The sequence below is a fragment of the Lissotriton helveticus genome, chromosome 1_2 (genome assembly GCF_964261635.1).
Source record: "Lissotriton helveticus chromosome 1_2, aLisHel1.1, whole genome shotgun sequence".
NCBI classification, from domain to species: domain Eukaryota; kingdom Metazoa; phylum Chordata; class Amphibia; order Caudata; family Salamandridae; genus Lissotriton; species Lissotriton helveticus.
In genome coordinates, this window is record NC_136058.1 from 218,221,098 (window position 1) to 218,242,246 (window position 21,149).

Below are 21,149 nucleotides of genomic sequence, written 5' to 3' on the forward strand. Positions count from 1 at the left end.
AAAATCCCTGGTGTCTAGCTAGCTTTCTACCCCTTTCAGATTTAGGACGACCTATCCAATTGGGATAAACCCTACTCTTCTTGGGCAGGGGTGTTATTTGATGCCTGGGCAGGCCAACCCTTTTGTTTGTTTTGGAACCATTTTGAATTCCCTGGTTCCTAGTGGGTTTTCTGCCCCCCCCCCGAGCAAACAAGGGGCAAACCCGGTGTTTGCTCCTTGAAGTGGCAGAAAAACTGGTTTGTCCCTTTTGAGGTGGAGATATGGTCAACACCAGATTGCAACACCCATGCCCCAAATGCAAAATCCAAGGTGTCTAGTGGACTTTCTACACCCCTTGGGGGTAGATTTGGAGCAACCTCCCCATTTGGAACAAACCTTCTATCTGCCCCAGTGAAGAAGACACTATCGCTCCTTCTGGGGAGGGGGTATAGCTAGATGCCAGGGTAGTTCACCATCTCCTTTGTTGTTTTGGCACCATTTTGAATTCCCTGGTGTCTAGTTGGCTTTCTACCCCCAGTGACAAATTAGGGAAAATCCCCCGACCTCCCCTGGGTGGGGGACACTGGTTTGCCTCTTATGGGGTGGAGGTCTGGCCAATGCCAGAGTGCAACAGCCGCACCCATTCCTTTTGCTACTAGTGTGACATCTCTGGTGTTTACGGTGCTTTCTATCCCCACAGGAGGCAGATTTGGGCCATTCTCCCTAAATGGAACAAACATTTTATGTTCCCCTAGTAGGGCAGAAAGACTCCATTGACCCTTTTGGTGTGCCGGAATGACTCCTTGCCTGGTAGGTTGCACTCTCTATTTCTTTGTTTGTGGCTCCATATTGAATTCCATGGTGTGTAACGGGATTTCTACTGCCCTGGGGAGGTAGATTGGGGCAAACTTCCAATCAGTTCACCTGTGGGAGGGCAGAAAGACTGTTCGCCCTTTTGGGATGGGGGTATGGCCATGCCTCTGGTGGTCAAACCCCATCCATCCTTTTTCTGCATTGTTCCCCCTCGTGTCTAGTGGACTTTCTGCCCCCTTAAGTGACAGATTGGGGTATTTACACCCCCCCCCAATAAGTGTCAGAAAGACTGTTTGCACATTTTTCAGGTGATGGCAGCCCCAACCTCTATGGTTTTTTTCTACCACTTCCTGGTGTCTAGTAGGCTATCTGCCCCACACAAGCATATTGGGGTTAATTGCCCCTTCTGCTCCCCCGGCAGCAGAAATATTTTTCACAACTTTTTCAGGTGGGAACATAGCCATGGCCATGGTTGGCATCGCCCTACACCTAAGTTTTTTTTCAAATATTTCCCCTGGTGTCTAGTGGGCTTTCTGCCCCGGGGGAAGCATATTGGATAATAGCCCCTATTACACCCCCAGGGGGCTGTGGAGCCCTTTTTTGGGGTGTGGCATGACCATGCCCATGGTGGCCAGCATTCTCCTCTTTTGTTTTAATGTTTCTACATCTCACTGGTTTCTAGTGGCTGTCTGCCCTCTCAAGGGGCAGATTGGTGGTAATTGCCCCATCCACCTCCCAGAAGTGGCAGAAAGACTTTTTGGTGGGTACATGGCCATGCCCATGTTGACCCGCACTCACCTCTTTTTTGTGTCTTTTTCTACATCTCACTGGTGTCTAGTGGGCTTTCTGCTCCCTTGGTGGACAGATTGTGTGTAATCAGGAAGTAATGTTTATGCAGTTGGCTATGGCCATGCCCATGGTGGGCTCCCACCACCCCTATATTGTTGTCTATTATTATCTCCTTAGGTGTCTAGTGGTGTTTTTGCCCCCGTGAGATGGATTGGGGGTAATCACCCCTATCTGCTTCTGGGGGGCGCAAAAATGTAAATTGATTTGGGGAGGGCAGAGGGAGCACCCGTCCTTGCCTAAGCAGCGATCCCCTAAATCCCTGGTGGCTAGTGACTGAAACCCTGCTGGGGGATCACTCTCCTGCGGCAAGCCCAAGCAGAGATCCACTGAGCAGAGATACAGTTGGAAAGGGGAGATTCTTCCCTGTCCATTGATACTTCTCTCACGACAATCAGTGCTCCGGGGCTGAAATAGGCTCTAGGGCACTGATGCAGTGAAAATAAAGCTACTGACTCATTTTACTTCCACTTTAAATGTAATGACAGCAGCCAGCCCTATTTGCTGATCGTCCTTAAAAAACAAAACAAAAAACCCCCTCAGGCTGCTCCAGATGCTCTTCAAAGCAGCTCGAGCTAATATTTAAAAAACGTGAACCCATAAAAGTGGGGTCAAGAGGTGAAAGAGGTAATGGGGTGGTGTCACAAGCAGTGGAGCATGATATACAGAGATTGACAGTCAAATTATACATTCATTTAAAAAAATCTGCTGCAAAGAAATTGTGATACAATTTGACATAATACTAATAATAATAATAATAATAATAATAATAATAATAATAATAATAATAATAACAGGGTTTGGCCTCATCGTACTTCCAGGGCTGTAACCTACTACAGGAGGTTGTTGGGTTGTAGTCCCTGACTGTCCGTCGGACATCAGAATCGCTCCCTAAGATTGCGTAGTTCCGTGGGGAACTAATGAAGTCTTAGTACAAACAAACACAATCATTGCATTAGGTTTTATGTCCTGACTTTGTGTTTCTCCTGAGCGCTCACTCTTATCATATAATGTCTACAAGTATGGGTGATTCCTACACGGTATAATCTATAACCCTCATTGTCTGATGTCTTACATTTCCTGTGCATTGATTTTCACATGTGTATGATTTAGTGTGCCTCTGTGAGCGATATAAAGTGCTCTGACAACCTACACTGAGGTGAACAGAGCTAAAAAATAATAAAAAAACAGTAAGTGCTCTTTACATGAATATTTGTGCCCTTTCTCATGCAGGTAAATGTATCTTTCATTCTTGTAGTGCAAGCACATCTCTTACATAAGGAGTTGAACAAAGTTAAAAACATTACCTCCCAGAAATGTAAAGAATACCTCTCTCTATCTAAATTACAATCTAAGGCCCAGAGATGTTTTAAAACATGGGCAATTGCCTAGGGCCCCCATCTTCCAAGGGGTCACCTGAGAAAGTAACGTTTTTATTTATCTAGTAAGCCTCCGTCTATTTCCATATGTCAGCCTCTCTCCTCTCTGCCTACCTCTACTTCTGAGTCTCTTTTGTTTTTCCTAGTGCCATCTTGAGGGGCTTTGGCAGCCCTAGAAAGACACATTTCAACAGTTTTTGTGTGAACCTTGATTTTTTAAGATTCTTTGACATGATATGAGCTTCAACTGGAAGAAAATAGATAGTAAAAGTACAACAAGGGGCCCAAATATATGTCTTGCCCAAGTCCCTAAAATCCTTAAAACTTCACTGCTAAGATCTCTCTCTCTCTTCTCCTGTTGCCATAAAATATGTTTTTCGTCTTCTATCCTTACTTGTCTGCTTTGTCAGCCTACTGAGAATTAAATCTTACAAATTTGTCTTGTGAAATGTAGATAAGGTTGGAGTCAGATATACCTTTAACTGTCAGCCCTGTTCAATTTGCTGTGGTTGCTATCTTGCTAAGACAGGATTAAGGGTGGGAAGATTTGATAATGGTCAGACAGGTTACATTAGGATTCATTCTAGGGAAGATTCAGGACATTTTGCACCCGGCAGACTGTGAAACAACATGTTTACACTGCAAACTTCCTAGAATAAACTTCAAGAGTCTTTTGGAAATCTTTCATAGAAAGTATGGTTAAAAACTGAAGCATTAAGAGGAGGGCAAGAGTTCAGCAGTATAAGCAATGGATACTTTGAAAAAAGGGTCAAAAGATGTTCTTTGAAAGCAGTGATGAGCAATTCAATCAGATCGCCAACCACATAAGAAAAAAAGGTAAATTCTGGAAACAATCTCTATTAAGTTCACAGTTTTCCAAATCGCCCCAATAGCAATGTAAGTAGAGCATCATATTTTATACAAAGTAAAAGGAAACGAGGCACTCTGGGTACCCGTTGGTCCAGAGGAGCCACACTAGTGCTTTCGCCGGAGAATCTTTAGAGATGCCTGGTGGCTGGAGGTAGGCGTTAGATGGGTCATTTGAAGCTCACGCCGGAGCTGTTACAAGTTTCCCTGCAGTTCCAGCAGACTGCATGTCTTCAAGTCCCGGGACTGCAGAAGAACGGACCTGCATTGAGTATTGGAGACAAAATTATGGAATTAAGAGAGCCCCAACTCCTGAATGTAAGGTCAAACTCAAGCTAACAAAAACAAAGGAAAATATATTATCTGATGTCCACATAAAAGTATGAAATATGAAAGACATAGTAAACGTGCTTCAAAATGATTTAACTGTTACACTGAAAGTCAATAGAATAAACATGGGCCCTCTGAACCTTAAACTAAATAAGAAAATGTGCAATTTGTAAAATAAATACTAAATGTCTCTGTGGAACGTTTTTATTAGGACTTTCATATAAAACAGTCTGCCTCACAGTTTCATGTGATATGATACAGATGCGGACTAAGCAAACTTCTGACTTTCAAGACAGCAAAATCTTTGCCTATGGCATTTGTTTCATCTGATAAGGGCTCAACTAGAAAAAAACTGCAGGCATTCTTTGCCCCAGGTTCAGTTAGGCTCAGTGATTAATTCTGTATTTTTTAAGGGGTATATACTTTCCAGCTTGATTTTGGATATTGGCAAATGTCTGGATGAAAATTTAAGTAACACTGCATCTCATTTTTTTTACAAAATGGACATTCTTGTTAAATGTAAATGTTTGATTTTCACCATAAATTGCATAAACCATTCAGTTTTTGAAAGTATAATCACAAACATCATGGAAGTACCAATAACTAAAAGATGATTTGTTTTGATTTTTATTTATTTTGATACGCAACCCATGTATAGTGTGGTTGGCAAGTGTTGACATAAGGCAAGAAGGGGGCTCACTGCTGTGCAGGAGCATATAGCTTAAATATTGTTATTTTAAAATAGGGTATTTGTATTGTAATAATGTTCCTATACCCACACCATTAGACCTGACCTCTGACAGGCCTCGCTCCAGTTACCTCTGTGATGTGTGCATGAAGGAAGAGTTATAACTCAATAGGTATAGACAGGAACTAAGGGGATCGTTATGATGGCGGAAGTACTGCCACCGCCGGGGCGGCAGTGGTGGTCCTTCCGCCATCACCAAGCTCATTACCCACTGCCAAATTAGGATGGCGGTGGGTATCGCAGTGGATTCTAAGTCTGTCCGCCGCTTTTACGCCAAAGGCAATCGCACCGATTTCCTGGCGGATGGTGCAGGGCCCTGAAATGCTGACGGTGCCTAGCAGGCACCATCCACCAGTTGAGGTTGTGGGTTTGGGAAGGCCTTTTCATGGCGGCGATGCTGCCATGGAAAGTCTGGCGGGGATTAGGTTTGGGGGGCGGTTGCTGCCTCCCTTGTGGGGGGGGTGTGTGTCGCTGCACTGGGGGTCATCCATGGTAACCTGCCTCATTTCCGTGCACCAAGTGGCTGGCACCGCATGGTGCCTGCCACGTAGTGCAGGGAAATGCTGTGCATGCACTTTTCACATTGCGTGCAGTGCTGCAACCAGCAGCACCGCCCGCAATGTGAAAAGCCCAGGATGCGCCCGCCAGTAAGGCAGGCGCATCCTAATCGCAGTGGTGGGACTGCAGCATGTCTGGCGGGATAGTCCCAAACACCGCTACGATGGCGGGCCGACCTAGTACGCGCTCCATCGGAATCAGCCCCTAAGGCAGATATATACTCATCAGACCTCAGTGAAGTTCTAAAATCAGGATACAGAAAAGATGGTCAAGGCACATCAATCAATATCTAGCATTATTATTATAGCTTATGACAGAGATTCTTTCAAACTAGCCTCAGAAGAAACCAAGATATGCATGAGCCTTTCTAAGTCTGGGGCTTCTCAATCTAATTTAAATTAGTGTTACTTCTATGATTTTTTATAATCTCCTCTTAAGTCTGCCCCTTATAATTTCTCCATATAAAATGTTTACATTCTTGATCAATAACTATTTTTTGTGTTTGAATTTTTTTTAATCTTTTCAATGATATGCCCTTTGTTTGCACAATTCCTCAAATATATTTTGGGGGTGTGCAAAGCTCTCTATGTGTGTGCCATAAAGGCATCATCTTTGGCAAAAAGGAAAAGTGAGAAAGATAGACACTCCCACCCACTCCCGCCAGTGTTACATCATCAAGAGCATCCAATAATATCCATTTTTAAAGATTTAATAAAGATATTAAAATAAAATATATGAGTGGAGCAATGATTCAACTCTCTCTGATTTACACCATATTTCACGTCATTGAGTTGCTGGGTCTGTCCTCTAATTCTACTTGTCACCTTTGCCATAGTCCACATATATGGGCAATAAATGCAACTAAGGTCACTGCAAGAGCATATTCATAAGCTTAAAAAATAATGTGGCATGGCAGGAACATCAGGCCCTATTACATACGTTTTGCACCTGTGCAAAATTGAGCAAATGCTCTTTAGTAGCTTTTTTCTGCATTTTTAAATTGTGAACAGCGTAAAACTTCTTGCAAAAAGAACTGCACAGCCCTAGCAATGTGACCCCCAAGTTCCTCCCTAAAAAGTGCTGTAAAAACTATTGAAAGGACTTGTAACTTTGAACATGTATGATATGTACATGCATACGTTATTTTTCCTCAAACAAATACGTGTAGAATATCATCGAGGAAGATTAATAAAGTGATGTTAGAAAATCCTAAATCTACACCCCTATTTATACTAGTACGTCAGGACATTTCTTGCTTTTCAGAGAATCACAAAAATCTACAAGTGGGCGCCAATGTAGACAGGCCAATTCTCCTGTGGCTGCACCTAACGATAATGTAGGATGGAAATGCACATTTGTGCGTTTAAATTTTTTTTCCCCACAGGGAAGGTATTCATCCCTGTGGGGAACCACTGTCCCTTATATTCATGTGAGAAAAAAGAAAGTGTTTTATACCTTTTCCCACTGAGAAAAAAATAGTTACTACAACCCTCTGCAGCGGTTTCCAGAGTGATAAGAGATTCAAATCTTTCCCGAAAATTCAGGCGATTGGCATCTTTTTGAGTTCAAGAGTCTGTCCACATTTACATGAGTGAGACAAAGTTCGATCTAACCTCATCAAAAGAAAAAGGTCGAGATGTTCAGAAAAATGTACTTAAAATTAAGTATAAAGCAGAAGCTCAGGGGAGGAAAGGCTACATGATTGTTAGAGAAAGAAGCATGAGAGGAGTGATAACAGAAAGAAATGGAACTGCAGAAACATTTGCGAATATTGGAATGACTAAACAGCACATTGTGAAATGGTTATGATAACTCAGCTGGTCAATGCACCATCAGCAGATATCTATGATTAACATGCAGTGCATACATTAAAATCTTGCCAGAGACAAGTCAGATTTTCACTCTTCAGAGGGCCATAAAACAGACTACTTTATTAGGATACAGAAATCTCCTATTTAGAAAAGCGTCCACAAATATTCAGTATACCACCGACCTGTTTGTTCTTCTTGTGACTTCTTGTGACTGTCCTGTAAAAAGACATCTCAGTATGCTAATGGGACCCTACAGTGATTTGTTAGAAGGACAGCAGCAGTTCTTAACCTGTGGTCCCGGGAACCCCTGGGGGGCTGCAACTTCCTCTCAGGGGCTCCACCACTGCTTTGAAAACTGAATAATATTAACAGATTAATAAAGTGTATATAAATAAAGAAAAATGCAAAACTGAAAAATGTAAAACGTTCTGTAAATATTAATGAATTTGAAATTGGAGGCTAAAAATTAAGTTGGTGGCCTCAGATTGATTCATGGGAGCAAATCCACCAGACAGACGTTAGTTAGTGGGTGCATACTGAACTTAAAAATGCTCTAACATTCTCTTTGAAATTAAAATTGTTATTCTTTTATATTTGCTTGTAAATTATATAAAATAGTTCATCATTTGTTTATTTGTTTGACAAATGCTTGTTTTTGTATTTTCGTGTATTGTTTTGCAGTTCAAATCATCAAAACTGATTAGGCTGGGATATCCCATTACCAGTAAGGGGTGCCTGGCTTTTACAGTTGATTTCCCTGATATCAAAACAAACATTGCCTGCAGCAAGTTCAAATCCATGCAGTCTTCCATACATAGCACAACACTAACCCTGGGCGTAGTGTGCGTAGTGGGGCTACGCGAAGCTACGCAAAGTGGGCGAGAAACTACGCTCACCTGCGCACTTCGTGTAGCCCCACTATGCGCCGCCTGCCCCCCTCCACCACATACCTACTTTTGGTAAATGGGCACATAAAAACAAATAAAAGCCACTTACCTTGTCCGCGGCGTCCCGGGGCTCCCTCTGCTCGTTCACGCCGCCGTCTGCTAACCAATGCGCATGCGCGGGCGGCCGCGCATTGGCATTGGTTAGCAGACGGCGGTGTGAACAAGCAGAGGGAGCCCCGGGATGCCGCGGACAAGGTAAGTGGCTTTTATTTATTTTTATGTGCCCGTTTACCAAAAGTAGGTATGTTCGGGAGGGCGGGAGGGAGGCACGTGGCGGGCAACTTCGCTAAGCCTAAGGAGTGGGCGTAGTGTTGCCTGCTTCGCCTACTTTGCAAAGGGCGAAGTAGGCAACACTACGCCCACTTCATGGGCGTAGCAAAGCCCTTCGCCCAGGGTTACAAAACACTTACACACTTTGTCTTAGCGAATTCAAAACACTCCAACTTCCAAACATGATTTTTTCTGTTTTTTCCTGTCCTGTTGTTGTTGGTTTTAGGACTCTGGACACTTTACCACTGCTAATCGTGCTTAAGTTAATATGCTCTCTGTGTAATTGTGAACATGATTGGTTATCCATGATTGGCATATTTGATTTACTGTTAAGCCCCTAGTTAAGGTGACTGAGTGTGCCAGGGCCTGCAAAACAAATGCTACTAGTGGGCCAGCAGCATTGATTGTGACACCCACACGAGTAGCTCTGAAAAGGTATCTCAGACCTGCCATTGCAGTGCGTGTGCGCAGTTTGTTAACTGCCATGTCAACCTGGCAAGTGCACCCACTTGCCAGGCACTAACATTCCCTTTTCTTTCATGTAAGGCACCCCTATGGTAGGCCCAAGGTGCCCCCTTGGGCGGGGTGCAGTGTATGTGAAAGGTAGGACATGTCCTGGTGTGTGTGACATGTCCTGATAGTGAAATACAATTTTATTTTTCGCCATTGAAAGGCTATCTTGCTCCATATGATAACATGGGAGTTAATTTGTAACAGCTTATAAATATAACTTCCCACTGGGACAAGATAGGAAGATTACGTTTAGTATGCCTGAACTCAGAATATAAAGATGCATCTTTTAGTACAGCTGATTTTTATACTGTGTGTTTGAGAATACCCCTTTTAGAAAGTGGGTATTTTCTTGCTTAGCCAACCTGTGTGCCTCTGCTGGTTTGTGTATTGACTGGCTTTTGACTGACAGGCACTGGGGATGTGCATTCTCTCAGGCGGCTACCGTGGGCGGGTGGGAATTGATGTGTGTCTTGCCTTTCCTGGATGAGTCAGGGCTGGGCTGAATAGACCTGGGCTGCATTTAGAGTAGGGGGAGGTTTCTTTCACACCTGAATGGGCCTGGTCTTCCTTGGACAATGCTGTCTCCACCTCCTGCCGGGCAGCTGCACCAGAGAGGACAGAACTGGTTTTGGCTGAGGAAGAGCTTCTCTGCCACCAGAGAACAAAGGAATTTGTGCTATAAAAAGTGGGGTTCAGACCCCTGAACTTTAGACTGCTTCTGGAATCAATAGGAACCTTTGCCAAGAAGAGGAGCTGGAGAAACTGAGGAGAGGTACTGCCCCTTTGCTGTGTGCTGGTTGGGGGTGTCCTGCAGTAGCTGTTTCTACCAAGGAAAGGAGAAGGACTTTGCTGTGTGCTGTGTCCCCTGCTTGAAGAAGATCTCCAAGGGCTTGAGTAGAGCTTGCGTCCTGTTTTGAAGTCTCAGGGACACAAAGACTTCACCCCCATCTCCTCTGAACTTCCTTGCTGGGAGTTTTGACCTGCCAAGAGGTGCCTGTGAGTGTCTTGGGCCTCTGGAGGTTGTTTCTGCTATTGAGAGCTGGAAAAGAAATGCAACTATACAAAAATCGACACATCGCTGTTCTTGCGGCTGTTTTTCCCCATGCAGTATCGCTGTGCGAGAAGAATCTCCACATATCGACACGCCGCTGCCAACACCGATGCAGCGCCTGTCAAGGCTGCAAGAACAGATGCAACAAGGGATCACTGCTGAAGAAACAGACGCAGCGCCGCTCGACGAGGCCACATTGATCTTCGATACATCTTGGATATCCATGCATCGTACCTGTGCTGCAAGTTTTCCCGATGCACCGCTCACGGTCTAGAATCGTCTTGGAGACGACGCACCGCTTTCCCCTTCAGACCGGACACGACTCATCGCTTCTCCTGTGTGCAGCAGAACTATCGCATCGCCTCCCCTTGGTCTCAGGAACCGACACATCTCTTTGTGTTCTTGACGCTTCCCTTCTCTGCAGCTGTTTGGCCTTGTGAATTTGGTCGCAACTTAAGATACTTTGAGAGAAATCACGCATCCATAGTTTCTATGGACCCAGTTGCTTAAAAACATTTTTAAAGTCATTTTCTTAATACTTGTATGGTGGATTTTTGTTGTTTTGTTCTTTTTGAGTTCATATAAAGATGCCTTATTTTTCTAAAGTGGTGTGGTGTCCATTTGTGTTGTTATCACCGTATCACAGTGTTTTTTCAGTACAAATACTTTACACATTGCCTTTAGGATAGGCCTATCTGCTCGTGCCAATCTACCCAGGGGATGAGGGGGGGTTACCTAAAGTGTGTATCCCCCTTACCATGACTAGTAGCAAGGGTCCCTATTTGGACAAAGGTACCTACCTCTGCCAACTAGAGACCCCCCTTTCTAACAATGAGCCACTTTTTTGTTATCTAAACTGCTAATGGGGGACACTTTTATTTTCGTGACTGGGCCAATTTTCTGTCCCTGTCCAACCCTGATTTCAATAATGGTTAAGGGGGGTCCTCGAATTTCAGTAACGATTAAGTGGGGGCTTCACAGAAGTGAAACGGTTAAGACCACTGCCCTAGCGTGTTCCTCCGCTTCACTTAGTTATTTAGTTGAATTATCTCAATAACCACATGTCAGGTAGTTAGATGTCTGTCCCCTTCTTCTTGAAGTGTTTAAATTCCCAAGTTCATCTACCTGGACTTCTTTTGTCCTTTATTTTCAAGAGACCTTACAGGAAAGATAGACTAACAAGGCATTGGTTAGTCAGCACAAAAAAGTTGAGTCCTTAACATGACAAGATTGGATATCCTTGACATTTACCTTCATAGGAAGATTAGTATGCTCAACAATAATAATGTCCAGGCAGGAAAGAGTGGACAAAAGAGGAGCGAGTGTCTGCTGCATAAGCATAGATAACCTTATAGTGCAAGTAAGTAAATAGTTTTATCTCCACGTTTTAAAACCTTGCCCTATTCTTACCTTAGTTTGCAATGCTGTTGCAGACAGGCAGTGCAGCTGTAAGGGTTTACTCAACCATCTTGGATTTAACTTCCATAAACTGAACTTTCAAAGATACTTAATCCCAGCTGATTCCCTTACTAAGAAGCTGATTACAGAATGGGTCTAATAACTATAGAATCCGCGAATATGCCCCGGACACAAGCCCAATGGCTTAACAACCAGGACTGACCTGTTTTCAAGTACAGAGAAGGAGACCCTCTGGGATGCACAGAAATGTAGGACACAAAACATTGATTTACAAACAGTTTCAATTTAAAACGCATGGAAACCAGTGCAATACCCTTAAACGATATAGTCCTGGTTAAGAGCAAGTTTGTTATTCGGAGACTTAACTAGGTACTTCCACTGGCCCAAAACGTATTTAGAGAAACTTAATAAGTCAATTCCATGGACGTCATCTTTCTCAATCTGTTAATCTTTTTTTGCTCGCAACCAAATTCTCTCCATATGCTGTTGTATATGTAAGGCTTAAGTATTTGAAAGCCTTCTCTGCACTAATTTCAGCTTGAATGCAAATACAGTTCGTACAGCCAGTCCCAGATGAGTAAATTTGACCTTGCTGCCTTTTTATAATAGTACATCCGTTTCTGGTTCTAACAGTAAGAGTTACTCTAAGGACTAAAAATGAAACACTCATATTAAAGAGAATCCTAGTCCGAAAGGAGTATCTCCCTGTTTGTGGTTGTGGCAGTATCATTTGTAGAGAACCATAGAGGCAAAGATTTGTAGACATGACCCACAGGTTCATGTTAATGCTATAGACTTTTTTGGGAAACAGCCGCTTTATCTATCTTTGTATTTTTTCTGTGGATTTTTAAATTGACTGGTTGCTTTGTCTCTGTGCCACTTCTATGGGACAGCTGTTTATACCATAAGGTTATCACTCTTGATGACAAAACGGTTTATTCAAATGCTGTCCTTGAGTCTTACCACCGCACATAATTGTCTCTGAATTTATAATACATGCCTCTTCTACAAAAAATGTTTTATGGCTCTAAATATCTCGAACTGGGTCTATCTAGAGACCCCACAAGTGGTCATGTGTGGCGCCACCTGATGAGGGCATTACTCATGAATAGGTATGTGCCCAATATGGGGGTTGAAAAAATAGTTGGGTAAAAAAGCCTTTCATTTAAGTGCCAAAATACCTTCAGATGGACCTGCTTACTACCTACAATGTTCCATGCCAAGCTTGCAACCATCCCAAGTGTTTTGTTTGTGACCTTATCAAAAACTTTTTAAAGGAACTCCTCTGAGTTTTTTGTGCCTGACAGACACTTCTTTAGTCGTTTATGAGGTGTTAGAGGGGAATGTGGTGTTTGTATGGACATGAAAAGAATGATACATTGTTTTATTTTCATGACTTGCAAAAAAGACATAGAGGGACCTTGTTGGACAGGGGAATAATGATAATAAGAAAAAACAATAGCAGTGTGGTTTTCACCATGCTGGGCACCCCACTGCATAGCACACACAGTTTGATACATCTGCGAAAATCTACAACCAGTCTTCGAAATGTGGAGGCAATGCTGTTTGGCCAGATAATGGACGGAGAAGACAAATATATGAAACTCACATAAAAATATTTCCATACGTGACTGGTTCCTGTGAATCTGTCACCATGTTTATTAAACCCTATTCACCTGAGGCTGAATGGTGCATTCCTAATTTAAACTTACCAGATGCACAGCTGCAGCCCAGCAGTGCATCTGAGTACATCGTGCAAGCCTGTTGGTGACTTCTGACCTCCCTACAGCTTTGTGATAAAGTTTAAATATATGGAGAACTGGCTGTTCCTTGGACAATAATACTAGCCAGCTGCTCGTTCTTTGAGATTTCCTCTTTCATTGGTTGGACTAAGATTCCAATTATGTTAGAAATTCACGTTACCTGAATTTTAAAAATCACTTGTCGTTTTGATATGGTCTATGTACTCTTCAGTGATATATTGTAATACATTGGGTTGTTGTAAATACATTTATATTGCACTTCATACCCCTGACGAGATGCTGAAGTACATTGGCAGATGGGCAGCATTGTACATCATAGGGGGAGTTCTTGGTACAAGGAGCAGTGAATCGTAATTTGGTACAGGTGGGAAGTGTTTGGTGCCATGACTGTTTGGTGAGGTTTGTGCTCTTGTCTTGTCTGAGGTTGCTCTGTCTAGACGTGCTAGCAGGCAGAGGTGTGAGAGACAGAATGCATGCACTTTAAATTAATTCATCCTTGTGCCTCATTGAGTAGGTATCCATGTGCTTCACTCTTGAGTGACAAAGGAGCAGCTTACTGCACACGCTGGATACAAGCATTCATGACAGACGCTCTACATATTCCCCCATAAGCGACAGATAGGCAAACCACAGACATACACTTTACACAACCACCCGTGATAGATTATCAGAGTCAATCCTGGAGCAGTGAAGAGAAACCAACAGACATGCAGAGAAGAAAGTGTAGCATCCTCCCCAACCTGGGTACCGGCCAATGACTATGCCACACACAGAGTTTAGTATTACATGTCTTTATCTGTCTGCATGTAACCGCAAACTCAACATTCAAAACCAGTCTTCATTGCATTCCGCTCTAACCCTTACGTCACAGTTCTCCTAAGTCTATCAGGAGCCATACGGGCTCCATCATTTCTAAGTTGCTAGACAATAAAGAAAACAATACGTAGAGCTCTTTAGGGGCATTACAGAAGTGACAAAGAGAAACCCACAGGAGTGCTGTGGTTACAAGCCTCCAGGATAAATGCTCTATCAGTCCATGCATAGACCATCTATTGCATACTGCATTTACAGGTGTCCAGCAGCATAAGTGTTTTATTGGAATGCCTTGGTGAGACCTGCAGGAGTGTCATGGTTACAGACACCCAGAGTTAAAGCGCTACAGGGACTTATCATTCAGGTGGAGCCAAAAATGGTGCTGCTTGGTGTGTTATTCCAGAATGACAGTGTGTTCTGAGTGCATCTAATGTCTTCCAGCAACAAATTTCAACTAGTTTGACCTACACCAGAGAAAGATTGCTTAGCAATCCAATAATATGAAGACTTGTGGGTTTCCCGTCATAAGGACTCTTTGCTCCTCAGCCCATTTAGACCACCAGATATTTTCAGGGTAATGTGCACGTATTCTGACAGTGCTTCGTTGACTTGTCTGTGAATAGTGCATTCTGCTTTGATTTTGATGCACACATCCAGGGGAAGCCAATGTAGTTCTCTCAATATAATGTTCCTCCATCCAATGCAAGTAATAATATACAATGTAGTTAATTCAGTGTAGTTCTCTTGATAAAGGGGTGATCAGAACTTTATTTGTTAAAATACTAAGTGCCGGTACCCAAAGCTCTGCTCAGAAGCCAAAGACCATCACTATTACATGACGGCATGATGTATACCAAGGCTAAGTAGTCTTCAATTCACCTCAGAACTCTTTAATCCACTACCAGACACTGCTGGCCCTTTATCTCACTTCTGCCATCCCTGCTTTCTCCTTTTGTGTCTATTTTTTTTATCTTTCTCTTCCTTCTTCTTTGCGTTTTGTGTGTTTTTCTCTCTTGCTTGCAGTCAATGACTGATGAAGACAAATAAGTGCTGCTCCGCAAAAATAAGTGCCGGTGGCCCCCACCATCAATCACTGTTTCAAATTAAGCACTCACGGTGATATACACCAAGGAGTATATGGCCTTATAGCCAAATCACAAAAATAAGAGTCACATCTGCGAAATTCATGAAGGAATGGTGGAAGTAAGACCAGGAATACCATGGGTGCCACAGTAGTTGCTCAATTGTATTTTACAAATATGGAGAAAAGAGGCCATGAGTAAACGTCAGAGTATGGACATAACTGTGCCATCAGGAACAGCATGCTCCAGACTTGCACAGCATAGGTGGCAAAACAAGGCGTATAACAGAAGGCTGTACAAGAGAACTAAAAGGAAAATGCAACACCACAATTAAGCTGCACTGCAAAACCCTCCCCATCGATGGCGCTGATACCTTTTCCAAAGGTGCTCACAAGTCACAGGCGTGCCCCTCATGGGGAAAATCGAGATTCAGTTGATCATGAAAGGAATCAAATGCCAGATTTCACCAACAACTAAATACTTATGTAAACAAATGGAAGCACGTTTAATAAATTAAAAAAGACCGAGGAATCCAACCTCACACGTGAACATGTCTGAAGAAGAATGTTCAAGCTGGCATGGATGAGCAATGTGAGCAAATGTACATGATAAAAGAGATTGGGGCAGCAAAGGCCTAGTTCGCACACAGTTCTGGCCAAGGAAACGGATATGTATATATTGTTGGAATCAAGACAGATGCTGTATACCATAAATCTACCAAAACATGCTGACATAAGTGGCTAATGGAATGCACCCCACAGAGTAGCAGACATTTCTTTGAAAGCCTTGGGTGCTGTAATCATATACTGGTCATTTTGATGGAGGTCGTTTATTCATAAACTATCATCTACGAACCCATAGGGTGATTTGGACAATATCACATTATCAAGGAGGGCAGTAGAATGCTGTGGAACAATAAAGAAACGAATATTCTATGCAGATTGGTCGCCCTATTGCAGTGCAGCACTGGATGTGCAAATCAGGAAAACACTTTACAAGTCCACATAGATAAGTAATGGGATAATCAAAAGTGAAAGGCCAGTTAATTTATTGTTATCACATATCACCAAACCTTCACCTCCATGTGAACATAACACACTGTACATGGCCTTTAGCTACGCGTTGTGGACTTTATTCCAAGAACTGGACTTTATTCAGGCCCTATGACCACCCCCTGCATACTATTGAACCAAAGGCCAGGCCTTTTCCCCAGCACCTGTAATAATGCAATTCACTATGCAAAACTCTAAGATAACATATGATTATATAATTGTTGTAATGGTAAGACTAGAACATGTCCTTATATGATAACAGCGAGGATATATATGGCTAATGACATTAGAAATCTTAGGTTCACTTTACATCCGTATTTGACGCAAAGATACAGGGTTTGGACATTAGATAGGCCCTGAACCCAGCCCCAATCTCACCGATCCAACTGCACAATGTCTTGTGTCATGCACAGTCACTTCTGGGCACAAGGCCTAGCACAGAACCAGGTCCTTCTAAACCAGATGTCTGTCTTGGGACATGCACAGCGGGCTCTGAGCACATGGCCTGGCCAACAGCCAACCACTGCATCCGCAGCCCTCTCAGTGGACAAGCTGTGCACAGTATTTGGCTATGTGTTGTGCCAGACCTTTCTACTGAATCAGCAGCGTACAGCCTTGGCCATGCACAGTGGGCTTTGGGAGAATAAGAAAGTTAATAAACACCAAATTACACTCTGCATATTTGCGGGCATGGTTTTTGTTACGCAGTTTTGACAGGGGAAGCAGTTCTAAACAAAGGTGCTAACCAGAACCAGCATACTAGGGTTTATTTAATTCATTCATTGAGCCTGAATCACACTCCACAGACTGTGTGACTTTATTAGAAAAGTTGTGTATCTGTAACATGCATTCAGTATGACAATATATCGTACATAGATAGCAAGCTACATGGATAGATACACACACATATAGATAGATATACATATGTTTGCAAACGTATATATATATATATATATATACACACACACACACACACACACACACAGACATACATACATACATACACACATATCTATCTATCTATCTATCTATCTATCTATCTATCTATCTATCTATCTATCTATCTATCTATCTATCTATCTATCTATCTTGACCTGCCAGCCTTAGGGTGGTCTTACCCCAAACGTTTTGCCTCACCTCCTCCACTTTTGCTGACGTTATTTTTGTTGGCCTTAGGACTCTGCATACTTTACCACTGCTAATTAGTGGTAAAGTGTTTGTACTCTCTCCCTACAACATGGTCGAATTACCTTTCACCTAATTGGCATATTTAATTTACTTATGAGTTCCTGGTAAAGTGGTTCTACATGTACCCAAGGTCTGTAAATTAAATGCTGATGGTGGGCCTGAAGAACTGATTGTGCCACCCACTCAAGTAGCACCTTACAACATGTCCCAAGAACTGATTGTGCCACCCACTCAAGTAGCACCTTACAACATGTCCCAGGCTTGCCACTGCAGCCAGAATACAGTTTCAAACTGCGATGTCGACTTGCCATTTAAACTCCCTTGCCAAGCCTTTAACTTCCCTTTTCTTGCATATAAGTCACACCTAAGCCTTAGGTAGCCCATAGGGCAGCGGGACGTGTAATCAAGTGTTTGGATATGTACTTTTAAGATTTACATGTCCTGGTAATGAAAAACTCACAAATTAGAATTCACTACTGTGAGGTCTATCTCTGCCATAGGATAACATTGAAGTTGCCTTATTACCTTTTATACGTGTAATTTCCAAATGGGAATAGATATGCAGCTCATGTTTAGTGTCTCTGGAATTGGAATTTAAAATCCTATCTTACAGTGAAATCGGATTTTAAATTACTATTTTGAAAAGGCCACTTTTAGAAAGTTGGTATTTTCCCTGCCCTCTTTTTGAAGGCTGTCCTGGGTCAAAAGATTGGGTGTAACTGACAGTTTTGAGAATTCTTCCCAGACAGTCACACAATAGAGGGATTAACTTGCCTATATGGGCCATTTGCTGACAGGATGGGGGGCAGAGATGAACAGAGCCCCACTTACAACTGAATAGCCTGTGCTCTGCCTTTACACAAAGGGCAAAATGATCCATAATTGATGCTTCAGCCAGATTGGAGCCAGGGCAGGGGAGGCAGGGAATTCCATGCACCTCAAATCAACTGTCTAGAAACGTCTCCCACCTTCCAGAGCCAGTGTACCAGGGTATAAAATGAGGAACTCAGACACCAACTCTTCAGTACACTTCTTGACCTGTGGATGCTCTATCAGGAAGAATAGTTGATTTGCTGCAACAAGGACTGTCAATTTGCTGGAATGCTGCTCTATAGGACTGATGATATGCTACTATGCTGTGCTGATCTGCTGCCCTTTTTAAATTAGAGGTTGCTCCATCAAGCAGAGGTCTGGAAAAAGTGGTGTCCTAAAATGTGTTTTACCTATGCCATTAGAACAGAGATTCCACAAAAATGGATGTACAGAATGACACCAAATTTGGCAGAACGCTAATTCGTGGTCCAGACTGAATGCTTTTTGTAATTTACTTTAAATCTGTTCTGTATTTCTTAGGGAAATGAAGGTTCTGCAGAGGAGCAAGATGGCTGATGGGAATGCACCAATCACATTGCTCTATTGTTGAAGTTGCATGATCACAGGACTCTTGCCAGCCTCTCTTGGACCCAATCGTCCAGATTTGAATCTTAATTTCTTGAAAACTAAACAACGGATTTACACCAAATCATAAAAATCATGCATTTTGGACCAAGACTAGCTTCTGCCAAATTTTGTGTAATTCCGTTCAGCTGTTCTCGTATTCTATTTCCTTAAGGAAAAATGAATGAGGAAATTATGTGTTGAAACACCCCTTTTCTCAGTACCTGCTTGATGAAACGCCCTATTTTCTAGGAAGGAGCTGAGATAGATTAACTTTTTTGGGGGGACGTTTTGTGAAGATTCATCAAATGGAGTCAAAGGTATGAGCAAACCAAAAAAATGCTCTTTCTATAGCATTTAAGTCCTAGCCTAGGTCATAATTATAAATACACAGTGGTGACCGAAACAGTGGATTCCCAACAAAATATTTTTCTTGGGAACTTTCTATTTTTTTTTTTCAAAGATCGCAGGTTAGGGTATATAATTGTTAGTTTACAAATTATGTTTTAGGTAGGATAATCATAACTAATTCTCTTATGCACACAGTCCCGCAGTAAACTGGAGTTTTAGTCGTTTTAATATTAACTATCTCATTATCTTTTCCTGTTTTGTGTTATAAATTGTCCAATGCATACATGTTTGTTTTGATATGCTTAAACCATGCAATTCGTACTGTTGTCACTTCAGCTCCAAAATACTTCTTAAACATGGCAGACTTGGGACAGTTAATTTCCCTGAACATTCCCTGTGAGTTCCTTGCTGTGTGTGGTTCAAGGCCTGAGGCTTGGAGACCCACTAATCCTGCAGTGGTAGAATTTCACAGTCCGCACAAGGGATTTCCTGTCCACGCCGCCATATTGTGTTCCTGAATTACTTCTCCCTCTTGTCTTTTCCAGTTCATAATGCTCCAAACTTCATAAAAAGGGGGCTGGTGTAATTTGTGCAACTGCCGAAGTTCAAAGCGAGTTCTCCAGCGTTAACCTTGACCCAGTAATGATAGCTGCCGAGATTAAACAAACATAAATATTCATTAAGGTCTGGGGCAAGAAGGAACGCTGGCACCTCCAAACCTTTGAACTGCTCAGGCTGCCAGCTGTGCCAAACTCAGGCTTCCATTAAACTGCCATTAAAGGTAAATCCTAGCAGTTTGAACTCCCTCTTGTCTTATTATGAGCAAAAAATGTAGTAATCTGATTAACACCGCCATGCAGAACCCAAGGCGTGCTTGAGCTGTCTGTTTGGTCGGGAGCACGTGTGGGCAATTTTATGGGGAGTTTTGCTAACAAATAATCGCACAGCATTTTCTAAAGACATTAAAGTAGCAGAGTTACACATTATTTTTGCCAAGTAGTAAATGCAAATGTAAGTGATTTAGGCGGCATGAGATACGTCTGTTTTTTAAGTTAAACGTATAGCTATTAAGGTAAATTGTAGCTTCCACATGTTAGCTATTTAGTTGCTTTCAGCATATTTATCCTTCAATGAGTGTAACATTATAACCATTTCTATAAATGACACTATGACTGAACTCAGGCAAAATTACAATGCATATAATGTGATGACAGATGCTGGAAGGCACTTGAAGTCACTTTTGCTACCTTGTCTCCCACTTAATGGCCTGGCCACTTTTCATTTATTCCTCTCACCCCCTTCTTAAACCCTCCGCCTAAAGGGCGCTGCTGCACAGTTTGGAGCAAGATCAAAGTATTTCTGATTGAGGTCACCAGTTCCAAATCTGACCCCTGCCAGCAGTCATAAAAATTCATTACCGCCAATTGGCACGCTCCTTCGTGTTTTTTTTCGTGTTTTTTTTTCTACTGATTGCCCTGGGTGTCACTCTTTGGTTCCACATAAACTAGCTTCGACCTCCACAATCACAAAGGGGCATATTATCAAGAAACAGCGTTGAAATTATCACCACTTTTGCCGCTAAAGCAGCAATAAAAGGCTTGATAATATGCCCTTGTGAAATCACATAGAAGCCCATGTTCTGGTGTGAACATGGGCTTCTATTGAAATTCTCAAGAGCATATTATCAAGCCCGTTATTGCCGCTTTAGCTACAGTTTCCTGCCGCTAAAGCGGCGATAATTTTAACGCCCTTCTTGATAATATGCCCCCCAATTCCATGAACATTGGCAGCATGTTTGTTGTCATTTGCTGCCAATTTCAACAGAGCAGAAAATATCCATTCAACCTGCCATCAAATAGCCTTAAATGAGCTAAGAATACGAGTCAACTAGACTGCATCGCTGACACTGGAATACAGTCAATTACGTCAGTT

At 42.4% G+C, this 21,149-nt stretch overlaps 1 protein-coding gene across 1 annotated transcript in view; it reads left to right on the forward strand.

The window, feature by feature from the left end:
- The window catches only part of TRABD2B (TraB domain containing 2B), a 628,641-nt gene that overhangs the window by 451,403 nt on the left and 156,089 nt on the right, over positions 1-21,149 (forward strand). The window lies entirely within an intron of this gene.